The following is a 27,093-nucleotide window of genomic DNA, read 5'->3' as shown; positions in this document are numbered from 1 at the left end:
GCAGCAAGCAAGTTCTTCAGCTGGATGCAAAAGCCACAAACAAACAAAATCAGGCACCCAAGTATAAGACATGGGTTTGTCTCACACATAAAAGACAAAATTACCATTTGTAATATGAGCCTTAGGGAATCATTTAACTGCTCCAACTAATCTTTATTCCCTCTGACAATGTTTATACTTGCAGTGTGATGCATCACACTTAAACTGCTACCATTGATACTAAACACAAAGATCTCTTTCATTGATTTTGCCCTCTCCAATTTGCTATTTTGCTCATCAAGTCTCCTGTTTTATTGGTCATTTATGTTCTCATTCCCAATTGTCAAGGCCCCTCACTAAAAGAAAATGCTACACACAGGTTGCTAGCTACTGTCACTATTAATCCCTCAGAAGCCATTCAATGGGTTAAAAGTTGTTTAAAATCTCATAAAGATAGCAGAAGAAAGACAATTCAATCAAGTGAAAGAGAAGTGGCTAGAAGAGTCCTTTGGAGAGATCTTCACACTGGACAATGAAAGCTTTCAGGTCAGGGCTATTTGGAGGTTGAGGGTACATTTGTGTTTTTACAAACAATGCTGAACTTCCTACTCTGGTATCAGAGCATGTTGTCTGGCACTCCTATGGAACCAAACCCAGAGAAAGAGTGGATTCCAACTCTCAAGAAGTTGGTGCTTGGTCCTACAACAGTGATCACTCAAGTTACACCACAACTGAGAGAAAAAGATGGGCTAGACATGACCTAAGATCAATTAAACGAGTTGATCCAGAATACCCAGTACATGGAAATGAAAAATAGAAATCAAAAGTCTGAGTAGGTGACTAAATGTACAGAGATAACTAAACTGAAAGTTACATGAAAGAAGGGGACACAAAAGTCACCAGTATTCTTGAGATAAACACAAAAATATTCATTAATTATAGGTAAGATTTTCTTTCTTCCAAATTCTTCTTGCAAAAGATCTTTGATTACTGACCTACAACAAAATCTGACTAGCCTTTTTATAGGTATAACTTCTAAAATTGTAAAAAGTTATTACGATTCCATGAGGTCAACATATTTTCCTTCTTTCTTTGGCAATTTTCGACCAGTTGATCAAAATTTAGTTTGGATTATAGATTTTAAAAGCATGCTTCCAATTGGGATGCCAGCTGGTCACAACGTTCCTAAAATTGGTTGTGTAAATGTAACATATATTGTTGTTTGTTACGATTTGAGAGCCTTTCCCTGTTCACAAATAATGTGTTAAGTGTTGTGATTGGGTTTTCATAAGTGATCAAAACATTATTAAGTTTTTAAAACAAAAATCCCTTAGGTGTGTGGAGGGAATTATTGGACACGACTTCAACTGATGAATAAGAAAGCAGCTGCCTGAAAACATTAACCAGTTGTTCACTGATGGAGGCCCCAGTGATTTCCACAGCCTCATGGAAGACACCCCAATAAAATTATTAAAATATATTATTGACTTCACAATGATTATCATCAAAAGACTAAATTTTCTAGACCATAAGATTTTTGATTTAAAGATGCTCTGATAAAAAGGTTTTCATATGGATATGACAAATGATTGTGATTAACTTCATGGCGTATTAAATACACTCATACCTCCAGATGTATAGGTATTCAAAAATATAAAACAAGGATTGTTTATAGAGATAGACTTTTGTATCATCCCACTAAAAGTAAACAAGTTAGGTAAAAGCTTCTTCTGTATTAGATAAGGATAAGTAACTAGAAGGGGGTATTTTAGGTCAAAATGGAAATTCAGGTATGTTACAAAATGTCATCAGGAGTGTCTTGCTATAACATGTATGGTATGGATTTCTAATTTTCTGTGTAAAATATGAAACTGTTAACATCCTATAGGGATTCAAATGTTAAAATATCCATGGTTAGTAGAAAATAACAGTTGCGTTTTATGTTCTAACGTATATAATATATAGGTAAGATAGTAATGTTAAGCTTACTGCCTCTACTACACTGTACTGTTACCAATCTTTTCTTCTGGATGTTCAACACCTGAGGTTTAGAGATCAAAAGTTAAGAGATATTAGTGGGCTAAGAAGAGAGTCAGTATTTTGGTCTTAGCCCTCTGAGGTCAATGACAACCAGGACATTACAGAACCTCTGCTGTGACATCCTATACTTGGTGACTCCCTGGTCTTCTGATCAAGAAGATTGTAAGACTACAGAGGAAAGGGATCATCCAGTTGTTTGATGTGTCTATGAAGAGTCACCATGAGAGAAAAATCTCCCTTTTTACAGAAGGCAAACTGGTCAAACAATTGCAATGATTCACCCTGACAGCTGACACTGACAGAGAAGTTAATAGGTGCTGTGCATGGTTCAAAGTAATTCCCAAGGAGACTTAATAGACCTTAGCATACAGCAAAAGACTGCTTGTAATTAATACAGGTCACATCTTATCTTGTTCTTTAACCTCCTGCAGAAAAGTGCATCTATGAGAGGTATAAAATAATGCTATTATAAATGGTGGCCATAAAAGAAACCCAAATCACTAACACCTGACAACTGTTGGCTACCCTAGTAACTGATAACTGTTATACATTAATGGGCTGTACAGGGTTTAATTGCTAAATGCAGGGATTTAAAATCTTTAGACTGGAAATCTTAAGACTAAATTAGTAAATTCACTCCAAATAGAAAAGGTTCAAAACTGAAAAAGATCTACAAAGTTCTCCAAACAGCTCCTCCAACTTCAACCGATCATCCACTCCTTGCAACCATAAAACAGAAAAGTGGGAGACATTCAGAGCAATGAAGCTATAATTTGACCACATCTGTGTGGGTGAGACAAGCCACGTCATGATCAAAGATCACATGGGGCAAGCCACAAAAACAAATGACTCTAGATCCAAAAACATCAAGCCCTTATGTTGCCATACATGTAGATTACTAGACAATGTGACAAATTTGGTGTCACATGACATTAAGTAAGTACGAAGAGGAAAGTCATTGCATGCAGGTTTCTGGTATATGTTAGATTGTGTTACACAACTGTAGAAGTTTCTTCTATGATTAAATGTATCTGGTTAATAGTTACTATAATATGTCACTAACCATGCTTTGTTTGAGACTATTGTAACTGCTAACTATACTATGCTAGCCAATATGCTATACCTATTACAATCAGTTTCATTCCCTTGTAAGATAAACTGATTGTATGGGGTAATAATCATTACCATAGTCTAGTACCAAGGGATTGGGTGCTGAGCCAAATGCACAGTAATTTCTCATTCTTAATACAATAGAAAGATAGGTTTTCAGCATCCAAGAATACCTACATAGAGAAGCTAGCCCTGAGCAACAGATATTTCCTATGAAAATCTCGATGCTAGAGATAAAGCTATTTACCATAAGAAATGTACAACTGTAAACACACAAAGGAAAATAAAATAAAGTAAAAATTAGAAAATGAAACAATGCAGAAACAAAGTCCTACCCAATATGACCAGCCAAACCAGGACAAATTCAGAGCACAATGCGATAGAGAAAATCTGAAGCCAACCACTGAAAATTTCTGGAAAGAAAATGGCATAGTTGAGAACACAATGGATGAAAGTAAAGGGAAAAACCCTCTAAGCTACACAAGGAAACAATGATCAAAATGAAAGACATTAAACCAGATGTAGATTTTTTTAAAATCAAAAAAAAAAAAAAAGGAAAATGACAGAAATTATACATGCCCAACAATGAAAGGAATGGAATCTATGAGACACATTCAAACACAAATCTAGGAGATGAAAACCTGCACTGAGAGAATATGCAACAGAGTAAATAAATGAAGGCAAGGACAGACTATCAGATCTAGAAGACAGGACTGGGCTAGCAATTATGAAAAGGAAATATTTTAAAATAACAAGAGACCATAAAAAATCAATCAAACATCCCCACAGTGAGGCAAGTAGAAACACAAGATTGATTGGAGAGAGTCAGGCAGCATAAAAGTCATAAAAAATTCTTCACGGAAATAATGACAGAAAATGTCAAGCATGGATAAAGAATCTGACATGTGAATAAATGAAATATATATAATTCCCTATAGCCATGATGAAAATAAATGTACACAAAAGCATACAATAACCAAGATTCCAGAATTACACAAGAACAGAATAGTAAAAGTGGTTAGAGAAACAAACAAAAAACACCTATAAGGAAAGCTTATTAGAAGCCCAGCAGAGCGCGTAACAAAATCTCCCATATCAAGGAAAACTGGGAGTGAGATATTGTAAGCCCTAAAGCAAAACATCCTTTCAGTGAGACTGATGTACCCAACAAAACTATCTCTCAAGATTAATGGAGAAATAAGATACAGGCATGACAAGGAAATGTACAATGAAATTGCAAATCAACAGAGAAAGAAAGTCATTTCATACTGGTTAAGGGAAAACTACAAGAAAACATGGTAAAAAATCAAAATACATATGTGCTAAATATGTGTGTCCAAATGCATAAAAAATTTAAGAGATATGAAAAATCAAATAAGCACTAACCCATCTGTAATGAGGGACCTTAATAACCCACTCTTACAAGTAGATCAACCAACTACAAAAAGTCATCAAAAAAAAAAACCCAGAATTAAATCAAACCCATGAGGACTTAGTCAATGTCTACACAGTGTTTCACTCTTGACATCAGAATACATATTCTTTTCAGCTGCACATGGGATGGTCTCCAAAATAGACCATATATTACTTGAAAAAAATGCATAAGTAAAAACAGAGGAATTGAAACATGTTATCAGACCACAGTGCAATGAAGTTGGAAGTCATCAGTAAAAGAAACTGCAAAAACTACACAAATACATGGAAATTAAGCAACACTCTCCAGAAATCAATGAATCATGGAGGAAATTGAAGATATTAAACAGTGTCTTAAACAGTAATGCTGATAGAACATATGAGAACTTACAGGACACAAAGAAAGAAGTCTATTTAAGTGAAATTTATAGTAATGAATTACTAAAGAAATAATCTAATGCTGAAATGCAAACTTGTACAAAAACAATAAATCAAACCCAAACTTCATAGGACAGAGGAAACTATAAAATGAAAGCAGAAATTAATGAAATGTGCACTAAAAAAATGACAAAGAATCAATGAGTTAGAGTTGGTTCTTTTAAAGATGAAATAAAATTGACAATCCTTTAGCCAAACTTATCAAAAAGGGGAAAGAAAAAATTCAAATACAAGCAATTAGAAATAAAAAAGGGGAAATCATAGTGGACCCTACAGAAATCCAGATCAGCAATAACTAATTTGAAAAGCTGTAGTGCTACAGGTGGAAAACACAAACAGTCAGATTCCTATACATACATGAATTGCCAAAACCAATTTAAAAAAATTCTAAGTAACCTGATATTAATCAATGAAATTCAAATTGTAATTAAATTTTGCTGACAAAGAAAGCATAGTTCCTGATGGATTCACTGTTGATTACTACAAGAAATTTCAAGAAAAACTAAAGTCACCAATGCTGAGACACTTTCTAAAATTGAAAGGGCAGTTGTCTTGAAAGCAGGTATTATGTTGATACCAAAACCAAAAGAAAAAGAAAACTACAGGCCAGTCTCCCTAATGAACCTAGCAGCAAAAATCCTCAATAAATACTTGACAGCATAATGCAGCAAATCATCAAGATTTTACACCATAAATGAATTAAGGATCATCCTAAGGATGTAGGGATGGTTCAACATATATGAATCAACAAATGAAACACATGATATTAACAAAGCCAAAGACAAAACTCACATGATAATCTTAACAGATGCAGAAAAATATTTGACAAATTCAACACTCATTCAGGATAAAATCCTACAGAAAATTGGAGTAGGTGGTCTTTATCTCAATTTGATAAAGGCCATGTGTGACAAACCAACAGGTAACATCATAATATATAGTCACAAATTGAAAGCTTACACTCTAAATCCAGAACAAGACAAGGATGTCCACTATCACCACTCCTGATGACATTAACTGGAATAATTATACAAGAAACAGAAATAAAATGAATGAGGATAGGAAAGGAAGAAGTTAAAATATCAGTATTTGTGTATGACAATGACACTCTACACAGAACCAACCAAAAACTTCACCAAAAGATTTGTAGATTTAATAACCAAATTGAGTAGTGTAGCTGGATAAAAAGTCAACAGAGAAAACTCAATAGCTTTCCTGTACACAACATAATCACTGTGAGAGAAATTAGGGAAACCACATCCTTCACGATGGCATCCCCCAAAATAAAATACTTGGGAATCAATCTAATAAAGGTGGTAAAAGACCTTATATGCAAAATTATAATATTCTGAAAAAGAAGACTGAAGAGGATATGAGAAACTAGAAAGATACCAGTTGCTCATGGATAGGAAGATTTTCACATAGTGAAAATGGCCATGGTCCCCAAAGTGTTATACAGAGTTAATGCAATCCTGATCAAATACTATTAGCATACCTCAAAGAACTAAAGAAAACATTCCAAAATTCCATTTGGGAATAGAAGAGACCAACAATACCGAAAGCAATTCTGGTAAATTCAAGGTAAAGCAGGGGGCATCAATTCCTTACTTGAAATTTTACTACAAAGCTACTGTGACAAAAGAAGCATAGTACTGGCAAAAAAACCAAAAAAAACAAAAAAAACAAAAAAAAACACCAGACATGAGGATCATTAGAACAAATTAGAAGATTCAGACACAACTCCAAACAGTCAGTGACCTGACCCTTGACAAAGGGGCTGAACATGTTCACTGGACGAAAGATAGCCTCTCTAAAAAACAGTGCTGGAAAAGTTGGCATTCCATATGCCAAAGACAAAAACTGGATGTGTGTCTACTACCATACTGTAAAGTAAAATCAAAATGGATCAAAGCCCTAAATATTAAAACAGAAACATCAACTCTACTGGAAGAGAAATGGGGTAGAAATCTTGAAGACATAGGTGTTAAGCACAGACTTTATGCAGAAAACCCAGCTTGCATGAGAAATACTGAGAACAATTAACAACTCGGTTGTCATCTTATGAAAAAGTTTTAAACAACAAGAGAAAGCACTAAGAAAACAGGCAACTTAGCCAGCTGTGGCAAAAATATTTAGCCAGTTGTCCCTCGGACAAAAAATTTATATCTAGAACATAGAAACAATAGAAAAAACTGATCTTATGACACATGATGAAATGAACAAAAACACTTTTGAAGGAAAAAAAGGCACTACATGACCCAAAGCTGATTCCGAGTGTCAAGGATGTGAAATCCAGCAATACTATTATTCTTTGTTCAGAGTGATTTTAGTCTGCTTTGGTGTGTTTCATCTCAACATTAATGAAGATATGGATAAATGTGTGCATGTTTAAGAGTATATGATTAGTAACCATATTACTATGATTTTTTTATTTTAAAGAGATTAAGACAAAACAGGACATAACAGAGCAGATCAGAATAGAACTATGTAAGCAAAACAGTATTTCACCAGAAGACAACCCATAATTAACAGTAACTACCACAATGTCTCTTTCTTTGAAATAGTTGAGTGTAACGTCATATACAATGGTATCAAACATAACAAAACATTACAAGAACATTCAAGAGAATGAGAGTATTACATGGTTTTCAAAACCAAATAACAGAAAACAAACAATGGCTACTATATTATCTCATTTTCCATAGGAAATTTGTTTATACTTTCACATAGTAATACAGCCCACATAATACACACATAATACAGTCCAATAAGGTGCAACATGTTACAGCCAATGGAAACAGAAGAGCAAGAGCATGGTAGGACTTCAGAGTAAGACGATATTATATCAGTACTGGCTATTATAATGACTTGTTTCCCTCAAATTCGCTGTTCATACCATCACAGCAAATAAAATAAAAAAACCAGGACAAACACAGTACAACTGCGATCATTATAAGGCTTCAAAACAATGTAATGGGGAATCACGATTACCCTAAACTCTTATGTACTCTTACCATTTCTTACACTAGGGAGACTATACAGTATTTATACATGTGAGTTTGATTTATTTTGCTTATGAGTATGGTCTTAAGTTGTGCCCATCTATTAGTAAATATCTCAATGTGATCATTCTTTATAGCTGAATAGTACTTCACTGTTATAAAAATACAACTTTTTTATCCATTCCTCAGTTGATAGACACTTAGGTTGTTTCCAAGATCTGGCTATTAAAAATTGTGCTGCTATAAACATGGGAGCACATATATCACTGTGGTATGATGTGATATTTTCAGTTCTTCTGGGAATATGGCCAGAAGTGAAATAGCTGGGTCAAATGGGACCTCCAGTCCCAGATTTTTGAGGAATCTCCAGACTGACCTCTATAGTGGTTACACCAGTCTGCACTCCCACCAACAGTGCAAGAGAGTTCCTTTCCCCCACATCCTCTCCAGCATTTGTTGCTGGTAGTTTTCTTGATCCTGGCCATTTTTTCTGGAGTGAGATGGAATCTCATGTGTTGTTTCAATTTGCATTTCTCTAATGACTAACGATGATGAACATTTTTTCATGTATTTATTTGCCATTTGTATTTTTTCATCTGAGAAGATTGGGTCCTTGAGTTTTGGGGATCTGATTTTTTAAAATTCTTTGTATGTTTTAGACAGAAATCCTTTGTCTGAGGACAGTTCACTAAGATTTTTTTTCCTGGTTTGTGGGTTTTCTTTTCATTATGCTGGAGATTTCTTTTGACATGCAGAAACTTTTTAATAAGATGTGATCCCAGTTATTGATTCTGGGAAGTGGTTCCCATGCGGTTTGATTCCTATTCATGAATTCTCTACCTACTCCTAAGTCTTCAAGATGTTTACCTACTTTGACTTTCAACAGATTTAGTTTCTGTTTTAATATTCAGATCGTTGATCCATTTAGATTTTAGTTTAGTATATGGTGATAGGCATGGGTCTAGTTTTAATTTTCAGCATATGGAGAGCCAGTTTTTTCAGCACCATTTATTAAAGAGACTGTCATTTTTCCAGTGAACATGTTTGGCTCCTTTATCAAAGATAAGGTAGCTGAGTGTGTTTGTAGTTGTGGTTGTATCTTCTAGTCTATTTCACTGATCTTCAGATCTATTTTTATTCCAGTACCATGTTGATTTTACTACAGTTGCTTTGTAGTATAACTTCAAGTCAGGGATAGTGATGCCTCCTGCCTTGCCTTTGCTGCTTAGAATTGCCTTTGTGGGGTTGGGGGTTTAGCTCAGCGGCATAAGCACCTGCCTTGCAAGCAGGTGGTCGTGAGTTCGATCCCCAGTACCGATAAAAAATGGAAAAGACAAAAAAAAAAAAAAAAAAAAAAAAACAGAACTAGAATTGCCTTTGCTATTCCAGGTCTCTTCTGGTTCCAGATGAATTTTAGGAGTGATTTCTCTTGGTCTATGAGGTATGTTGATGGTATTTTTATTGGAATTGCATTGAATCTGTATAGCAATTTTGGAAGAATGGCTATTTTCACAATATTTATTCTCCCTATCCATGAACAAGGGATGTCTTTCCATTTTCTGAGATTTTCTTCGATTTCTTTTTCAGGGTATTATAGTTTTCCCTATATAGATCTTTTACTTCTTTCGTGAGATTAATTCCTAGGTGTTTCATTTTTTTGGATGCTAGTGTGAAGGGTATGGCTTCTCTTATTTCTCTCTCCATAATTTTGTTGTTAATGTATAGAAATGCTATTAATTTTTGAGCACTGATTTTGTATCCAGCTACATTGCTGAATTTATTTATTATATCTAGGAGTCTTTCAATGGAGTTTTGGGGGTCTTCTATGTACAGTATCATGTCATCTGCAAATAATGATAATTTTACTTACTCTTTTCCTATCTTTACCCCTTTTATTTCTCTCCCTTGTCTAATTGCTCTGGCTAGTATTTCCAGTACTGTATTGAATAGGAGGGGTGATAAGGGACATCCTTGTCTTGTGCCTGATTTTAAGGTAAAGGCCTTCAGTTTTTGGCCGTTTAATATAATGCTGGCTGTTGGTTTGTCATAGATGGCCTTTATCATACTGAGGTAAAGACCATCTATTCCAATTTTCTGTAAGGTTCTTAGCATGAATGAGTATTGGACCTTATCAAAAGCTTTTTCTGCATCTATAGAAATGATCATGTGATTCTTACTTTTGGCTTAATTGATATGATGGATTACATTTATTGACACGTATATTGAACCATCCCTGCATGCCTGGAATGAATCCCATTTGGTTGTGGTGTATAATCTTCTTAATGATTTGCTGCATCCTATTCGTGAACATTTTATGGAGGATTTTTGCATCTGTGTTCATTAGGGAGATTGGTCTGTAGTTCTCTTTTTTAGTTTAATCTTTGTCAGGTTTTGGTACTAGAGTTATATTTGCTCATATTACTAAGATTTTATTAGATAGTTCAACAGAACTATTTCCAGTTGTTCTGTTTGAATTCCCATCTGTATGTTCCACTTTTGTATCTTGAACAATTATTTGTAAGAGGACAACATGTAAACATCAGCTAGTGATTTATTGCTGTTTATTTTGTTCTTTGAAAGTATGTACTATTTCTACATGTTTTCTGTTTTGTCTTTCTTTAAATAAAATTAAAAAAAAAAGAAATAGAAAAAAATTGACTAGCCCCCCCACATACACAAATTCAATGATCCAATCCAAAAATCGGCATCTGTGTGAATATGCTCTTCTCAGATAAAGAAGCACAAATGTCAAATAAATATATGACAAAATGTTCAGCATCATTGGTCCTTCCAGAGATACAAATGAAGACAAAACTGAGATTTGCATCTAGAAAGAATGGCTATCATCATGAAATCAATCAGTAACAATTGCTGGAGGGATAATGGTGAAAAAGGACCTCTTCTCCAGTATTGGTGGGAGTGTAGATTTGTCCACTCACTGTGGAAATCAGTATGCAGTTTCCTCAAAAAGTAGTATAGGTCTCATTCTACCTAGCTATTCATCTTGTGGGTATTTTTCCAGAAAATTAAAAACATCATGCCACAATGGTAGAAGTGAAGTGCACCCACGGTTATAGCAGTACAATCCATAACAGCTAAAACTTGAAAACAACCCAAATGCCCATCAACAGAGAGATGGATAAAAAAGTTGTGGTCTTCGATCCCCGGTACTGATAAAAATGAAAAAGATAAAAAAAAAAAAAAAAAAGTTGTGGTCCTTTTATGTAATGGAATACTACTCAGTCTTAAAGAAAGATAAACTTTATCCATTTATAGGTAAATGGATGCAAACTGAGACCAACTCAGAAGTAAAATAACTTGGAGTGACAAGCGTAAACACCATATTGTCTCCCTAGTGCGAGAAAGTGAAAGAGAAAAGAAGGCTCAAAATGTGCAAAAGTATTGTGAAAATGGGAAGGGATTGCTGAAAAGGAAAGTGGAACAAGGGCGAGAAACAGGAAAAGGAAAGTTTGTGTTAATATCATTTGGAAAACTTCTTATGCACATATCTTGCCGTCTTGGTACTTTTAAGGTAATTATACACAGCTAAGTTGTGCTACTGTCCTGGTTACTTTTTCTCCTTGTTGAGACAAAATATCTGACTCCAAATTAGGGAAAGGAAGGTTTATTTAGCTTACAGTTTTTTGGAGGTTTCAGTCCGTATTTAGCTGACTCCAAGGCAGGGTGGTGTGGCTGAGGAGAGGCCATTCATGGTGGTAGCAAGTGACAAGAGTAAAAGGGCAAAAAAGAGAAGAAAACACGCCTTCTTCTCTCCCTTATGCTGGCTCCACCCCTGGGTGGGTGCAGCACTCACACTGCAACCTCAGCGCTAGACAACGAACCAGTCACAAACACTAGACTGAGCCATTTCTGCAGCTGTCTGAGGCTTGATGGGGGGGTATCCATGGACAAACCACAACATTCCACCCCTGGTCTCCCAAAGACTCATGTACATCCTTTATACAAAAGACATTTAGTCCATCTACAAACATTGCCAAAGTCCTAACAGTTTTAGCATTGCTGACAAGTTCCAAGTCCCAAGTCTTCTCTGAGGTTTAAGGCAAACTCTTAGCTGCAAGCCCCTGTACAAATAAAAACAAAGTTAAACACAACATAAAATGGTACAAGATAAGCATTACCATTCCAAAGGGTACAAATGGGGACACAAAGGATTGGGAATAAAGGAAGTCTAAAATCTAGCAGGGCAAACATTAAGTCCTGGAGTTTCACACATAGCATCTGAAGCAATCTGGTTATGAGTTTCAAAAGGCTTGAATGACTTCACCCTCATGGCACTTCCAGGGGTTTTAGCTCCCGTGGCTTCTCTGTTAGGCCTGCTCTGCTCAATTCTTACAGTTTTAGATGATCCATGCTCCTGGTTTTTTCAAGCTTCTGGGTTCTCCACTGTATAGGCTCCACACTCACAGCTTCACACCCTGCCCTCTCAGGGATTGCACTGCCTGGCCTCTCAGGCCCTCTAAAATTGGAGTCGAAGCTGCCTTAACATCAGAACTCATACATTCTCCATGCACCTAAAACCAGCACTGCGTGGATGCTAAAAAGATCTGCTGTCAGCTGGAGCAGTAGCCAGGCTTTCTTCTCTCTTTGCTGTAGAGGTCAAGTGCATGGATGGCAGAGCACTCTGAACTTGGTTGTGAGGAACAGCTTCTCTACGTTACCTCCATTCTGAAACCTGGTGTGGCCACCGCCATTTTCAAGCTTCCTGTGGCCTCCACCGACACTGTGGAGCATGGCACTCCAAGGCTTTCACCACTGAGCAAACTCTTTCACTTTTGCAGTTTTGAGGCTACAAAGGGTGGAGACTCACTGCTTCCCAAAATGCCCTCAGGCCATCTTTTTTATTTCTCTGTTCCTTCTCAGCAACCAAGGTCTCAGCTGTATCTTAGTAGTCCACAACTTCCTGGTCAAACTCAAAATGTTTTCAATCACCCTGCTGGGCTCTTTGCTCTTGATCCACAACATAAACCTAGCTAAAAACACCCTACAATAGCCATGCCACCACCTCAACATTTGACTGCTTTGCAATTTCTTCTGCCAGATTAACCAGTCTACTACCCTTAATCAAAGTCTCTGGACATGAGCAAAATGCAGACAAACTTTGCACACATGGTCTGGAGTTCCCTACCAATATGGTTCTCCTTGGCAGAACCCTACCTCCACCCTGGAGCCTTGTCTAAAGACTAAAGTAAACTGGCAGGCTTTCTATCAATCTTCTGGTCTCCTGAAACCTGACCAGAATCTCCCCTACACAATAGCCTAAGCTGTTCCAGGTCTGTGCATTCAGGCAACATCTCCAAACCTTTCCAAACTCTTTCCACAAGCCATTCCCAGAGGCTCTTGAACCACATGGTCAGGTACTGTCACAGCAATGACCCCATTTCACAGGTACCAAATTCTGTCTTGGTTACTTTTATCTCGTTGCTGAAAAAAAATACCTGACTCCCAAAATGAGGGAAGGGAAAGTTTATTTAGCTTATAGTTTTTTGAAGGTTTCAATCCATATTCAGCTGACTCCAAGCAGGGTGGTGTGACTGAGGGGCAGTCATTCATGGAGCCACAAGAAGGATAAAAGGGCAAAAAAGAGAAGAAAACATGCCTTCTTCCCTTCTTTATATTGTATGCCAGCTCTGCCTCTGGACAGATGCAGCACTCACGCAGCCAATCCCAGCACTAGGCAACGAACCAATCACAAACACTAGACCATCACTCCCACAGCTGCATGAGGCTTGGGGGTGGGGGATGCATCTGCACACAAACCACAACAGCTACTATTACTGTGATTTTAAAAAATTTTTATCATCAACTTTTCCCCTTTATTTTTCAGTGCAGATGCAGTGTTTTCCTGAATATATACATATTTTATTTTAAAGGGAGTAAAACATAATAATAAAACATAACTAAACAAAACAGTGAGAACAATATTGGATCTCAAAAACGAGACTGAAGGAAACCCCCCATAGTTCCAATACTGCACGCGGTTATCCTCCAAATATATGCTCAGACCACTGGTTTTAGGCCTTCAAAGTTAAACAAACAATACAAGTAATTAAGTTGTTTTTTTTAATTCAGTAGGAACCATCTCAGCTTGTGTTATTCTGAATCAGTCAGCTGCCAATAGGGGTGGGGTGGGGGGAGGAATGGAGTGTGGCTCTTCTTGTCAGCTGGTTCACGGGAGGGTGTTGGCTTCTTGGTTCTCCTTATCCGTGCATACCTGTCTGTCTCATAGCAAAGGGCTGGCCTCCTCCCAGCCCACAACTGCCACTAACACATGGGAGAAGGTTAGCTTCTTGATTCTTCTCTAGGCCTGCACTTACCATAAACTTTTAAAAAACATCTCAAATGAGGCTTTGGCTTCCAAATACATGCTTCATGTTTTAGTTATCACACAATTATTCTCCATCCATATGCATAACTCACACAGGAATTTTGATGCTGTATGGGTAGCCATTGTTAATGCACTATTAGAAACAGATCATTGGTTCTCTTCTTCATTATCCCTAGTTTTATTTGTATGCTTTGTCTAAAGCATAATTTACAGACTGAGCCTTCAAGATCATACTCCAAACTTTCTTAAAAAAATGTAATAGCTGAGATTCAGAGGATTCAGAGGCAAATCACAGAAAATATCACTGCCCATCAGGCAGAGTGCAGGTTGGAAACACAAAGAGAAGACCAATGTTCAAGCTGATTAATGAATACGTATTTTTACCAATGGTGCAAAATCCTCTGTTAACCTTGAGAGAAGTGGCTTTCATGTTCATAATAGTGATGATATGACCATGGAGACATGGAAAGGAATATTATTCACAAAACTGAGGACTCAGAAAAATTAGGGAAAACCTTAAAGCTTACACATAGTTTTCTGAGGGAGAAAAGACCTTCGTCTTAGAAGTTACTGACATCAACTGGGAATATACCTTGAAAGTTCTCTCACACAGCAGAGAGACACTTGACTATCGAAGTTTCTATTGGATCCTATCTTGCAATTACCTATGCTTTTGAATATATGGTATTCAAGTGGGGTAAAAATAGAATAAGGATTGTAAGTTAAAAAATATAACTAGAAATCACATAAGGACAACACACTTTTCACTTCACAGTTCAAAGAAAGAGCACAAAAGAAAAAAAAAATTTTTTAAATAACAAATGTGCAAACTAACCCTAAAATCCAAAACCCTTCAGAGACAGTAAATTGCCATTGAGTCCAGGACAGCCTGGGCTAAGTAAGTAAGTTCCAGTTCAGCCAGCACTACATATCAAGACCCTGTCTGAGAAATATAACAATAACCAAAAAAAAAATCTGAAAAACATAAAGTCAAACTGGAGAACATGAGAAAGAATGACACCAACATAAATTACTCTGCAAATCTCAACAGCAGAAGAAGTCAGAAATATGTTTAGCCTCCTGATGAAGAGAAACTTAAAAAGCAAAACCTCCTAGGGCCAGTTTTCAAATATCCTAAAATTTGGAGAATTTCATGTCCATACCAGTGATAGATCCTGACAGTGATAACCACAGGAAAATGATTTCAGTCTTCTGAGAGAGGGTCAGGGAATGAATACAAAACCACTTTGAAATTCTGGTGATTAAAGCAGTGTTTCTCTAAAGCCCAAACAACTCAGACACTATTGAAGTGAAGTATCAAATTTGAAACACTCAAATGAACCTCCCTCTAAACTAAAAAAGACAGGGGACATGATTTTGACATCTATCTCCATACAGTAACCAAATGTTCACTATAATCAGCAAATTGCAATGACAACACCAAAAGTTCAAGAATACAGAAAAAGGGCGAAATATGGGTAAAAACTGGAAAAAATGGATGAAAGAAAGTGTATTTGAAAACCATCAGTGAATTGTTGATACGAAGACAACTGAACAACTGTTTAAATTATATACACAGGCATTGAAACATCCAAAGACAAAAAATAAGTGACAGCATAAAAATGCTGTTTGCATAAAATGGTATCAGGCATTATTAAAAACACAACAGAGCAGTTACATAAGGGCAGAAATATCTGAAAAACACATATTAGCAGAGACTATATATTTACTAAAAAAAAAAAAAAAACCACAAAACATTCCAATAACATCAACAGTCTCCTGAGAGCAATTATGGAAACCACACCTTTTACAATAGCATCAAGAAAAATAAAATAATTGGGAATACTTCTAACAAAAGAAGTAGAAAACCTATACACTGAAACTACAGTACTCTAAAAGAGGATATAAGGAAATGTATAGATGTTCTCTGATTTTGAATAGACAAATTTTGTAGTGAAAATGGGCATAATTCCAAAACTGTTATGCAGATTTAATGCATAATATAATAATGGCATACCACACAGAATTAGAGAAAACAATTCTAAAATTCATATGCCAAAACCAGAAGAAACTTTAAATAGCAAAACTGATTCTTGATAACAATGGGAAAGCAGAAGATCTAACAATGTGCTATATGAAGTTATACCACAAAGCTATGGTGATAAAAACAACATGATAGTCACAAAAAAAAAAAAAAAAAAACCTAAAAATCAAAATTAAAAAAACAAAAAACAAAACAGACTTGAGGTTTAATGGAACAAATGGGAAAATGCAGGAACAACTCTCCAGAAAGGATGTATAGCTATCTTATCTTTCACAAAGTCACCAAATAACAACACTGGAAGAAAGACATTTTAGTAAACACTAGTGGAAAAACTGACTTTCCACATGCCAAAACCTAAAGCAAGACTCATCTCTCACCATTCAACAAACTGAAATTGAAATGTACCACAGATCTAAACATTAAAGCAGAAATACTTAAACTACTCAAAGACTCAACAGATAAAACTTTAAAAGACTTAAGTATAGATAAAGATCTTATTAACAAAAACTAGGCTGCCCAAGAAATATCACAAAGAAGAAGTAATTGGGAGCACATCAAACTAAAAGGCTTTTGCACAACAAAAGAAACCACTAACAAAGAGCTAACCCACAGAATGGGGAGAAAATTGTATCGGCTATTCCTCAAAGGACTAATACTTTGTATATATAAAGACATTTTAAAAAATTAGAACCTCCCAAATTTACTTATTTATATATTTTTTGTTTTTTAAAGTTTGGTACTGGTCATCAAACTCACGACCTGATTACCAGGTAAGTGCTTGCGGCACTGAGCTAAATTCCCAGCCCTAGAGCCTCACAAATTTAATAACCTATATCAAACAGGTATATCAAACATATGAAATGAATAGACATTTCTCAGATGAAGAAGTACAATGAACACATAAATATATTTAAAAATGTTCAATACGACTGGTCAGTTAAGAAACACAGATTAAAACTACCACGGGATTTCACTTCACTCCAGAATCAATAGCTATTATCAAGCAATCAACCAATAACAAATGCTGGTGAGTATACCGGGAAACAGCAACGCTTCACCATTGCTACTGGCAGCGTAAACTGGTATCACCCCTATGGAAATCAGTATGGAGACTTTTCAAAAACCCAAAATATATATTCCATTTGACTCTTGTGTGTATCTTACTGAAATAGCTCAAAGCTTGATACCACAGTGATATATGCCCACCCATGTTTACACCTGCACAACGTGTAAGAGTTAAGTCTTAGAAACAGTTCAGATGTCCAGTAACAGCTAAAGGAGCACGGACTGAATGTACTGCTGCAGAATATTTTTTTGAAAAATTTTTCTTCTGATTGATTATTGAGTAAACAAAGAAATTTTATAACAGATGATCTGAGGGTTTTTTTTTTTTCCTCAGTTAAGGGTACTAATCTTGGAGTTGGGGATTTAGCTCAGCGGCATAAGCACTTGCCTTGCAAGCAGGCAGTTGTGAGTTCGATCCCTGGTACCGATTTAAAAAAAAAAAAAAGGTACTAATCTTAAAATATTTTTCATACTATATTCCTTGAGAAACAAATGAAATTCTGCCCAGCTATATAGCTAAATTTTATAACAATGTAAAAGGTCTTGAAACTTGGGGCAAAAGCTTTGAAACTGACTAACACATGTAAAAAGCAAAGAAAAATCAGCTTTCAAAAACTCAAACCCCTTTTTATCAAGGCAAGCAGTCTGCTTCAAGATGTACATTTTGGGGCTGGGGGTTTAGCTCAGCAGCATAAGCGCCTGCCTTGCAAGCAGGCAGCCGTGAGTTCGATCCCTGGTACTAATAAAAACGAAAAAGACCAAAAAAAAGATGTACATTTTTCACCTTCTCTAAGCAAGAATCCTACCCTCAGGAAGGCAAATGTGAGATTAAGTATTTGCTATGAGTGTAAGAAAAGCATGCCAACAGTATAACTTCTGTATGGTATTTGTACATATTTACTTTAGTTTGTATATCATTCACATGGTGTCAGATCTATTAATAAATAAGAGCACTAACTAAAAAAACCATTCATTCAGACATCTTTTGGTTTACATGACTCAAAAAATATGCTTAACAATACAACAAAGGTGTTCTCAGCTCTTAATCACACAAACTAATGGTGCAGGACAATCAGAATAATATTTTAGGCATTTGAACTGAAGAAAAATTTCAGTTTCATAGTTGATAAACAGGATTAAATAACACAAAGGAGAGTCTTCGAATTTGCTAGGATCTTAAAGACTCTTGAGAATCAGAGTTACATGAATATTGAACACACATAATACAGCACTGGCTGGGCATTCATTTTATTTCAATGTTCACAAGTAATATCAGTATTATAGATAGTAAAGTTAGTTAAAATACTGCTTGGAGTAGTGGTGCATGCTTACAATCCCAGCACTCTGGAGGCTGGGACAAGAGGATCTCAGCGAGTTTGAGGTCAGCCTAGATGGGAGTGAGTTCAAGGCCTGCAAGTATCACACAGTAAAAAAACACACTGCAGTTGTGGAAAGAGGTGCATTTGTTTCCTTTTAGGTCTCAGGATAAAGGAAACATCTGCAGCCACATATTTCCACGAGGAATGTACAGGAAGGTCAGATATTCTAAATAAAAATCAATCACCCTCTATGGGAGACCAGAGCCTCCCTAGTCCATCCCTTCGTAGAAAATTCCTAGTTCATTCCATGCATACCTGTTATGTGACCTGTTTCCCAATTGGATCAATATTACCTAAGTGACTACATTTGTATTCCTATCACTTGAACGTAGTTTTTTCCCACCCCATATCCAGTCTTGACTCCATATTCTCCTCATGATTTTGCCCTATATAGCTTCTTCCAAGAAGTGGGGCCTTTGGCAACTCACTGCTCTTTTGTTTCTCTTAGACAAAAACTTATCTTCCCCTCAATAAATTTTCCCTTCTCTTTCACTCCATGTATCCGTGAATTCTTTCTTTGATTTTTGGGGAACATAAACTCCGTGGACTAGACAGCTAACAAGGTGCAAGGTGAACGATTTCCCCTGTACTATTTGGAGGGTCTTATATCATCCCTATAACACCAGCACTTGGGAGTGTGTGGCAGGAGGACTGCCGTGAGATTGAAGCCAGCTTGGAATACTTAGACAGATACTGAATTTTAAAAATTTACATTTTTCACTTTCTCAGAAAATATTATTTTGCTATAATCAGTTAAGTTTAAAGTCTGCTTCTAGTATTAGTAGGAGAATTCCTAAGAGGCAGTACTTTGCAAACCTTCAATGAAGAACTATGTTATATTTTTAAAAAATGGCTTTTAAATCCTTGATGAAACAAATGCAAGTCATCCATGACATGAATAGCAGGGGAATTCCCAGGCACATCTGCCTACTTCCCATCCCTATAATGGTCACTGTGTCATGACTCCATCAGTTTCAAGATTGCTTTGTTCCACAATTTTTGCAGGACTACTTGCTTAAACAAGGGTGAATTACCAAGACTGGCAGCTTCAACTTGGTTATTCTACACAACAGGCATTGAGTTGGATAACAGACAACTCCCATAGCTTATAATGGAGAAGTAGAAGCAATTAAAAGTTTCTGTTTATTACACATCATCTAATATAAGTCCATTTGAGAGCTTTTGGGAAAGTAGACAGTTTTGTTTCACACATTAACTTGTGTCTAAGTAAGCATAGGCATACTGTACTTTCTTCTAATATCCTGAAACACGTGGGCACAATATCCTGAAACACGTGGGCACAAACATGAGGAATAACTTCCACAACTGTAAAATCATGAAGATGGGAGGAATCAATATGGGGCAGCTAGTTCTTCCTGTAGTTCTTGGAAATTTCTAGATCTTTTCAGAACTGCAATTTTTAATGCCTATGACTAATAAATTTCCTTGATGGTCTTCTAAGTAAACTCACTTGTGGGCATCTTTTTAACCAGGATAGTTTGCTTTTGGTGACAGTGGAATAAGTCTACCATTTATACTTTCGAAGTAAAAGAACTGAGAGATGGTAAGTACAAAATAGTGAAACTCTGATGGTGATTCTTCAGAAATGGCTTCCTGTCTAAAACCAGGCATTACGGAGCCAAACAGTCAGTGGCCTTCCTGCCGCTAGCCTGCAATTTCCTTCCCTAGACTCCTCACTGTGCACAGTAAGGGAAGAACTATTTTCTCAATTGCCATCTGACTTTTTTGGTAAACCCACCTTTCGCTGTGCATTACTGCTAGTGGAATGTGATTTGCTTACCAATTATCCAGTTCTAACATCTTCTCCTGGCATTTCTGGGTGGAGGTCATTCTTTAAGATTAAGCCTTCCACTGTGTATGGAGAGGTGTACAAATTTTCATCCATAGCTAAATAATAACAGACAATAGATCTATTTCTTATAGTAACAAAATTTTAGTTAAATGAAATTCACTGGAGTCTATGTAAATTTTCAAATTCAAAAGCCCCCCAAAATTTGTCACAGTTTTTATGCAGCTTTCAGATATAGCACATGTTCATCCATTTTTCATGTATTTAATATAATTTTTTATTGTTTTCTGTATTCTCTGGAAAACATTTTTTGTATGTCAATAATTTCTTTTTGCTAAATGTTTTACATTTTATGGGCACTATAGTACTTCATGTTAAATATTTAGTTATGTAATTTACATATGATATATATAATAAAATGCTCCCGACATTTGTTAAGTATAAATTCATTGCTTAAAGTTCATAAATGGTAATTTGTGTCTACTAAATATATTGCTTAGAAGGTTAATCTGTACATGTGAATGGAGGTGTGTATCACTGATATAAGGTCGATCCTGGGAAGATAGCAGATTGATAGGTAGCAGAATAAAGAGCCTCTCTGAGAAAAACAACTGAGATGCTAGAATTTAACATCATGGAGAAGACCAGATGAAAGGAGAGGGCTTCTCATGACCCAGGAAGAAACTGAGGAAAAAGAAAAAAAAATAGGAAGAAAGGAGGAAAACCATGGACGAAAGGCTGGAACTAGATGCACTCTCACTGGAGCTGGTCCCACGCTGTGCTGGGTGCGCCTCGGAGCCAGACAACTCACGGTTGCAGTAGCACTGAAATCGGGGGTTGGTGAGCCCAAGGCCCTTGGTGGAAGGATGCGGTGCAACGGAGAATGGAACCAACATGGAGGGCTGCACTAACCTGTTGTGAGTGCTAGGAATTTGGTAACCGGCTGAATGACAGAACAGGCCTGGACCTGGAACAGCAGTGGCATCAGTCCGATGCTCCTGGCCCAAAGAGGTCTGGTGGGACCTGCTTTGACTGGGTCATGCCCCTGGTTGGAACCCAATAGCCAGGGACAAAACTGTCTCGAACCTGTGATGTCTGCATGGCACAGACTAATGTGCTGAAGGCATTCGCTGGTTGACTGGCTCAGAGGAGAGGGGCCAGCCCACATGGTCCCTGTGTGCACCTCACAGATCAACAGTAAACTGGAGAGGGCAGCAAGCCCCTAGCCAGCACACTTCAGAAAAATAGTAAGCAATATGAAGAGGGTCTGAAACCTCCATCATATACCTGTCTGAAAGAAACCAGAAACATGATAAGAGACAGAAACAAGAAAAAACCTCCAGTCGCTGGCCCAGGGAAAATAAGTCCAGGAGAAGTAAAAGCAAAAAAGATTGAGGGCAGCAAACATGCAATATTGGACATAAAGAAATACTTTCATGACCTCACAGACAAACTTAAAACTAAAAGTCTAACTCAAATGAACCAAGACATAAAAGATGAATATAAGAAATGCTAAGCACCTCTCAAGAAGACACAGGTAAAAGAATGGAAGAACTCAGAAAAAGGAGAGAAACCTTTTATGAAGAATATAAACAAAATCTAGAATACATGAAACAGATCCAAAGAGATTACCAGGAAATTAAAAACTCCAGTGAAAGCTGCCAAAATTCCTTGACAGAAACTCAAGTTAGACTTTCAAAACTTGAAGATACATTTGCAATGTGTGATCGTGAAAGGAAAGATCTCTTAAAAATAACGAGGAACCAGGAAGTAACAATACAAAGGATAGAAGAAGACAAGAGGATCTATAACTTAAGAATAAAAAAACTTGAGCAAAGAAGCAGTAAACACAAATGAAATACAAAGGTTATTCACCGAAATAATTAAGGAAAATTTCCAAAGCATAGGAAAAGGAAATGATATTCAGATATGAGGCATACAGAGCTCCAACCAAAACGAATCTACACTCAGACATATAATAATCAAGATCCCAGATATTCATCACAAGAACAGAATATTAAAAGCAGTCAGAGAAAAGAAACAGATCACCTTTAAAGGAAAACCCATCAAAATCATGATAGACTTCTTGACCCAAACTATCAAATCAAGAAGAGCTTGGAGCAAAATATTCCAAGCCCTGAAAGAAAATAACCTCCAACCCAGATTGATGTACCCTACAAAACTGTCTCTCAAAATTAATGGAGAAACAAAATGTTTCCATGACAAAGAGGAACTGGGGGAGTTCGTGACCACCAATCCAACCCTAAAAAAAAAAAAAAAAAAAAAATAGTGAAGGACATTCTAGAGAGAGAGAAAAAAAAATACCAGGATTCCAGCAACAGTGGCAGAGAGACCTCAATGAATGGGGCAGACAGTGGAATAAAGGAGAAAAGTAGACAACCAACAGCAGAAAAACAGCATAGCATAGATAAGGCAGAGAAGACTGGCTATAATCTCTAACACAGATGGCCTTGATACACTAACAAAAAGAAACACAGGCAAAGTAGATCAGGAGATACGGTCCATTGAGATGCTCTGAATAGGAAATATAATCTACCTGAAAGAGGGTTAATGAACCGAAAGTCATAGATGAAAAAACAATGCTCTATGTGACAGGGAACCAGAGAGAAATAGGGATAGCTCATCCAGCAGCTGCAGATAGGTTGTAAAGTCATGACACTTTTGTGCAGTGGAGAATTACTCAGCTATAATGAAGGAAAACTTTGAGACTTTAGTAGGTAAAGGAATACAGCTCAAGATCAAGCTACAGAGTAAAAAGGTTCAGAACCACTTAGTTGGATAATGGGTTGCCCCCTAATCTAAAAACTAAAGGAGTTAGTGGGACACAAAATGTACAAAGCACCCTGAGAAAGGGAAAGGGGAGGAATTTTCTTAAAAAGGACGGCAGAGGACATTGTTAATAGTGTATCAAGATTTAAAAGCCACATTAGTCTTATCGCTCTGTTTAGTTTGATTTTATTCTATTCCTGTCTGTCTATTCATACTAGATTTGAGGGCACAGACAGCTATCCCAAACATAGTAGGATATACTGCAGTAACTATGCTTAGTTTCCTAATAACTTAACCTGAAGCCACGTATTACTTACACTGTCTTACTATGACTGATCTTACTTGAATCTGGTTTGTTTGATCACTGTTTTTCTTGACTGATTTTATTCAAATTTGGTATGTGTGATAGTATCAAGTCTAAGAGCAGAGGCAACTATTCTGAAGATGACAAGATGCAATAGGATACCCATTCCGGTTTGATTATTAACTGCCTTTGAAATCCTATAATGTCTCCAATGTTTTGTTTTTATTAATATTGCTAAGTAGTGCTATGTTCAATTATATTATGCCTGATGATACAGACAATTCTATTGAAAATAACAAGAGATCTTATAGTAACTACTATAGATCACCTTACATTGTGGTTTTATATGTCTTTTTCATGTTTTTCTAGGAATTTGTTTTGTTATCTTATTTTGATTTGCTTTTCCCTCTAATACAAAAAGGATACAGAAAGGATAGGTATACATGTTGTTATTGACGCATGTGTAGAACTTCTAAAAAGTTTATGAGAATAGATTATATAATGAACAGATTCTCTGAAGAAAAAGAGACACTAAGATACTCAGTGCTGGTCTCTTGAGTCTCTTCCACTGTCTAGGCATTATTTACTGTTATGTTAGATTATCTGGGGATGAAACACAATGATGCTTACATAGTTCGGTTCTGACCTGTGTTGTTCTAATACAATGTCCTCTTTTACCTCAATTCCATCCTTTTTAAAAAATTAATCTATTTTTTCTTACATTTTTTTTCAATTAAGGGAAAACTAAATTAAAAAATAGCAGGACATATTATAGTAACTTTTTTGTTTTCCTATTAACCTGATTTGAACCTCAGTATTGCTCTCCCCATCTTGTTCTGTCTGATTATTCTATATTCTGTTTTGTTTGATAGTATCAAGTTTGAGGGTATAGGCAACCACTTTGAAGGTAATAAGATATACTATGACACCCATTATGGTTTGACTATCATCTTTTTTTGAAGTCCTGTAAGGTCTCCAGTGTAGGTTTTATTGGTCTTGTTCTGTACTGTTTTGATCAATTCTATTATACCTGACGATATAGGCAACTTTTTAAAAAAAAATAGCAAGAAGCACAATGGTAACCATTTTAGATCACCTGATATTCTATTTTTACATCATGTACTATGCCCATCCTTTTGTTCTAACTGACTCTTTTGTTTAGCCATGTTAGGTTTTATTCTCTCCAAAAAACAGTAAGAATTGTGGGAGTAAAAAACCCCAAAAAGTGTAATTGTTATTAAAACGAGAGGAAAGGAAGATGGTTTAAGGGATATGAGGGGTTTGAGTGTATAGGATAGAAATCCACATTACTGAACTTTTGTTGGATCATTGATTGGCACTGTGTGCAATCTCATTGTATGAATGTTCACTTTACATGCTTTAATTTTATAATTTGGACAACTATCTCAAAGATGACAATATGTAACCTATTAACTAGTGATATCTTACTGTATTTTTTTCCTTGAAATTCTGTATTATTTGTAACCTTTTACTGCTTTGTTTTTTTATTTTATTTCCTTTCTTTTATTTCTCTTTAAATAATAAAAAAAAGAAAAAAAAAGATACTCAGTGCTAATTCTGTAGCATGATATAAAATCTAGCAAATACTATTGTTCTCCATCCAGAGTGATATTAAGTCTGGTTTTTTTTGTTTAATTTCAACATATGTAAAGGTATGGACAGCTATTTTGAAGAAAATGAGACACACTAAGGCAGCCATTGTTGACTTCCCTATTGTTGGGTCTTGAAGACCTAAAATGCCTTCATCATCCTGTTCCGATCAATTCAGAACTGTTTTGTTCGGTATGAATTCACTATGTGTGAAGATATGGACAACTATTTGGAAGAAAACAAGAGATAATATGATAATGAAAATCTCCAGTGGTCTTGCTTTGAAATCTGTGTTTCTTAAATTGTTTTCTTATGATCTGTTTTGTTCCATTTGCTTAATTTTAACCTCTTTAAAATAAAAAAACAATGATATAAGATCAAAAGGTATCTAATCTTTAATAAGTTTGAGCAGCTTCTAGTGAAGCAGTACATATCAAAAATAGATCCTTTTGTCAAATTATACGTCAAGTTGAAAACATGCTATAATGAATCAGGTTCAAAGTGAATGAGGATTATACGTGGTCAACCTTGTAAGACATCCTGCAGACTCGTGCAATCAATGTGGAGATTCCTCAAAAAGCTAGGATGAGAGCTCCCATTCAACCAAACAATTCTCCTTCTGGTTATCTTCCCAGAAATACTGAGCACATCAAACCACAGGGTACATATGGTCCCATGTTTATAGCAGCACAATTTGTAATAGGTAAATCTTGGAAGTAACACAAATGTCCATCCACTGAGGAATGAATAAAAAGATTTTATACAATGGAGTACTCTACAGTCATAAAGGAGGATAAACTAGAAACTTATACTGGTAAATGGATGCAAGTTGAGACCATATTCATAAGTGAAATAAACCGCACTCACATGTGTAAACACCATATTGTCTCCCTGGTGTGAGAAACTGCAAGAGTAATTAGGGTTTAAAGTGTACAACAGATACTGTGAAATGAGAAGAAATTGTTGAAAAGGAAAAAGGAACTAAGATGGGGGGAAAGAGGAAAGGATGGAAGAGAAAAGGGGAAAAATACAAGGTATTTAGACTGTTAGTGTCTCTTAGTTCACTGAAAGTTTCAGTCAATATCAACCGGAAAAATTTTAACACCCATATGTTAAGTGCTGAATAACTATTTTAAAGGTAACCACATGCAATATATTAACTTCTTTTATTACATTATTCTTTATGAAAACTTGTCTTACCTTTTTTCTATAAAGTAAAAAATAAAATTCATATAAAGAGAAAAAATAAAATTAAGTTTAAAAATCTTTCTAACTAAAAGGAAGAAAAAACAGCAAATGAGTTTTAAATTTATTGAGATTATATCTGGTTATCTTTTCAAGATATCCTACAATTCATAATTTATTAAGCACATCTCATTTGATTAAAAATTGTTTTTAAAAAAGTGATCTAAGTGATCTAATCGGTTAATAGCAGTGGCTTATCAGGTCATTAATAGGTTTGTTTACGCAGTTTAATATAACTAGTTTTAAGAGGTGCTAAAAGGCTTGTTTTTTCCTCTGATGTAGAAACTTCTCGTTTCACTCTCTACACTTTGATTGAATTAACAACTGAAAGAGATATTTAAAAATCATTTTTCCCAGAAAATTCTGTATAAAGATAAAAAATAAAAGATTTTTCAGCTTTCCCATCTCAAGTCTGTGACATGTCCTTTTGTAGATTTATAATGTTCATAGTCTATGTGTGACACAGTTTGGGACACACTTTATTATAACATGAAAGTCATGTTTTTCTTATTATTTC

General features: G+C 35.9%; 1 protein-coding gene across 2 annotated transcripts in view; it reads right to left on the bottom strand.

Moving 5' to 3' along the window:
* LOC100733032 (zinc finger protein ZFP2-like) overlaps window positions 1-27,093 on the bottom strand; it is a 44,429-nt gene that overhangs the window by 8,339 nt on the left and 8,997 nt on the right. The window lies entirely within an intron of this gene.

This window comes from Cavia porcellus, unplaced genomic scaffold (genome assembly GCF_034190915.1).
Source record: "Cavia porcellus strain 051 isolate PalLab524CR breed Dunkin Hartley unplaced genomic scaffold, mCavPor4.1 scaffold_13, whole genome shotgun sequence".
NCBI classification, from domain to species: Eukaryota; Metazoa; Chordata; class Mammalia; order Rodentia; family Caviidae; genus Cavia; species Cavia porcellus.
Note: the sequence above shows the minus strand (reverse complement) of the source record. Positions and strands in the feature narration are given on the sequence as shown.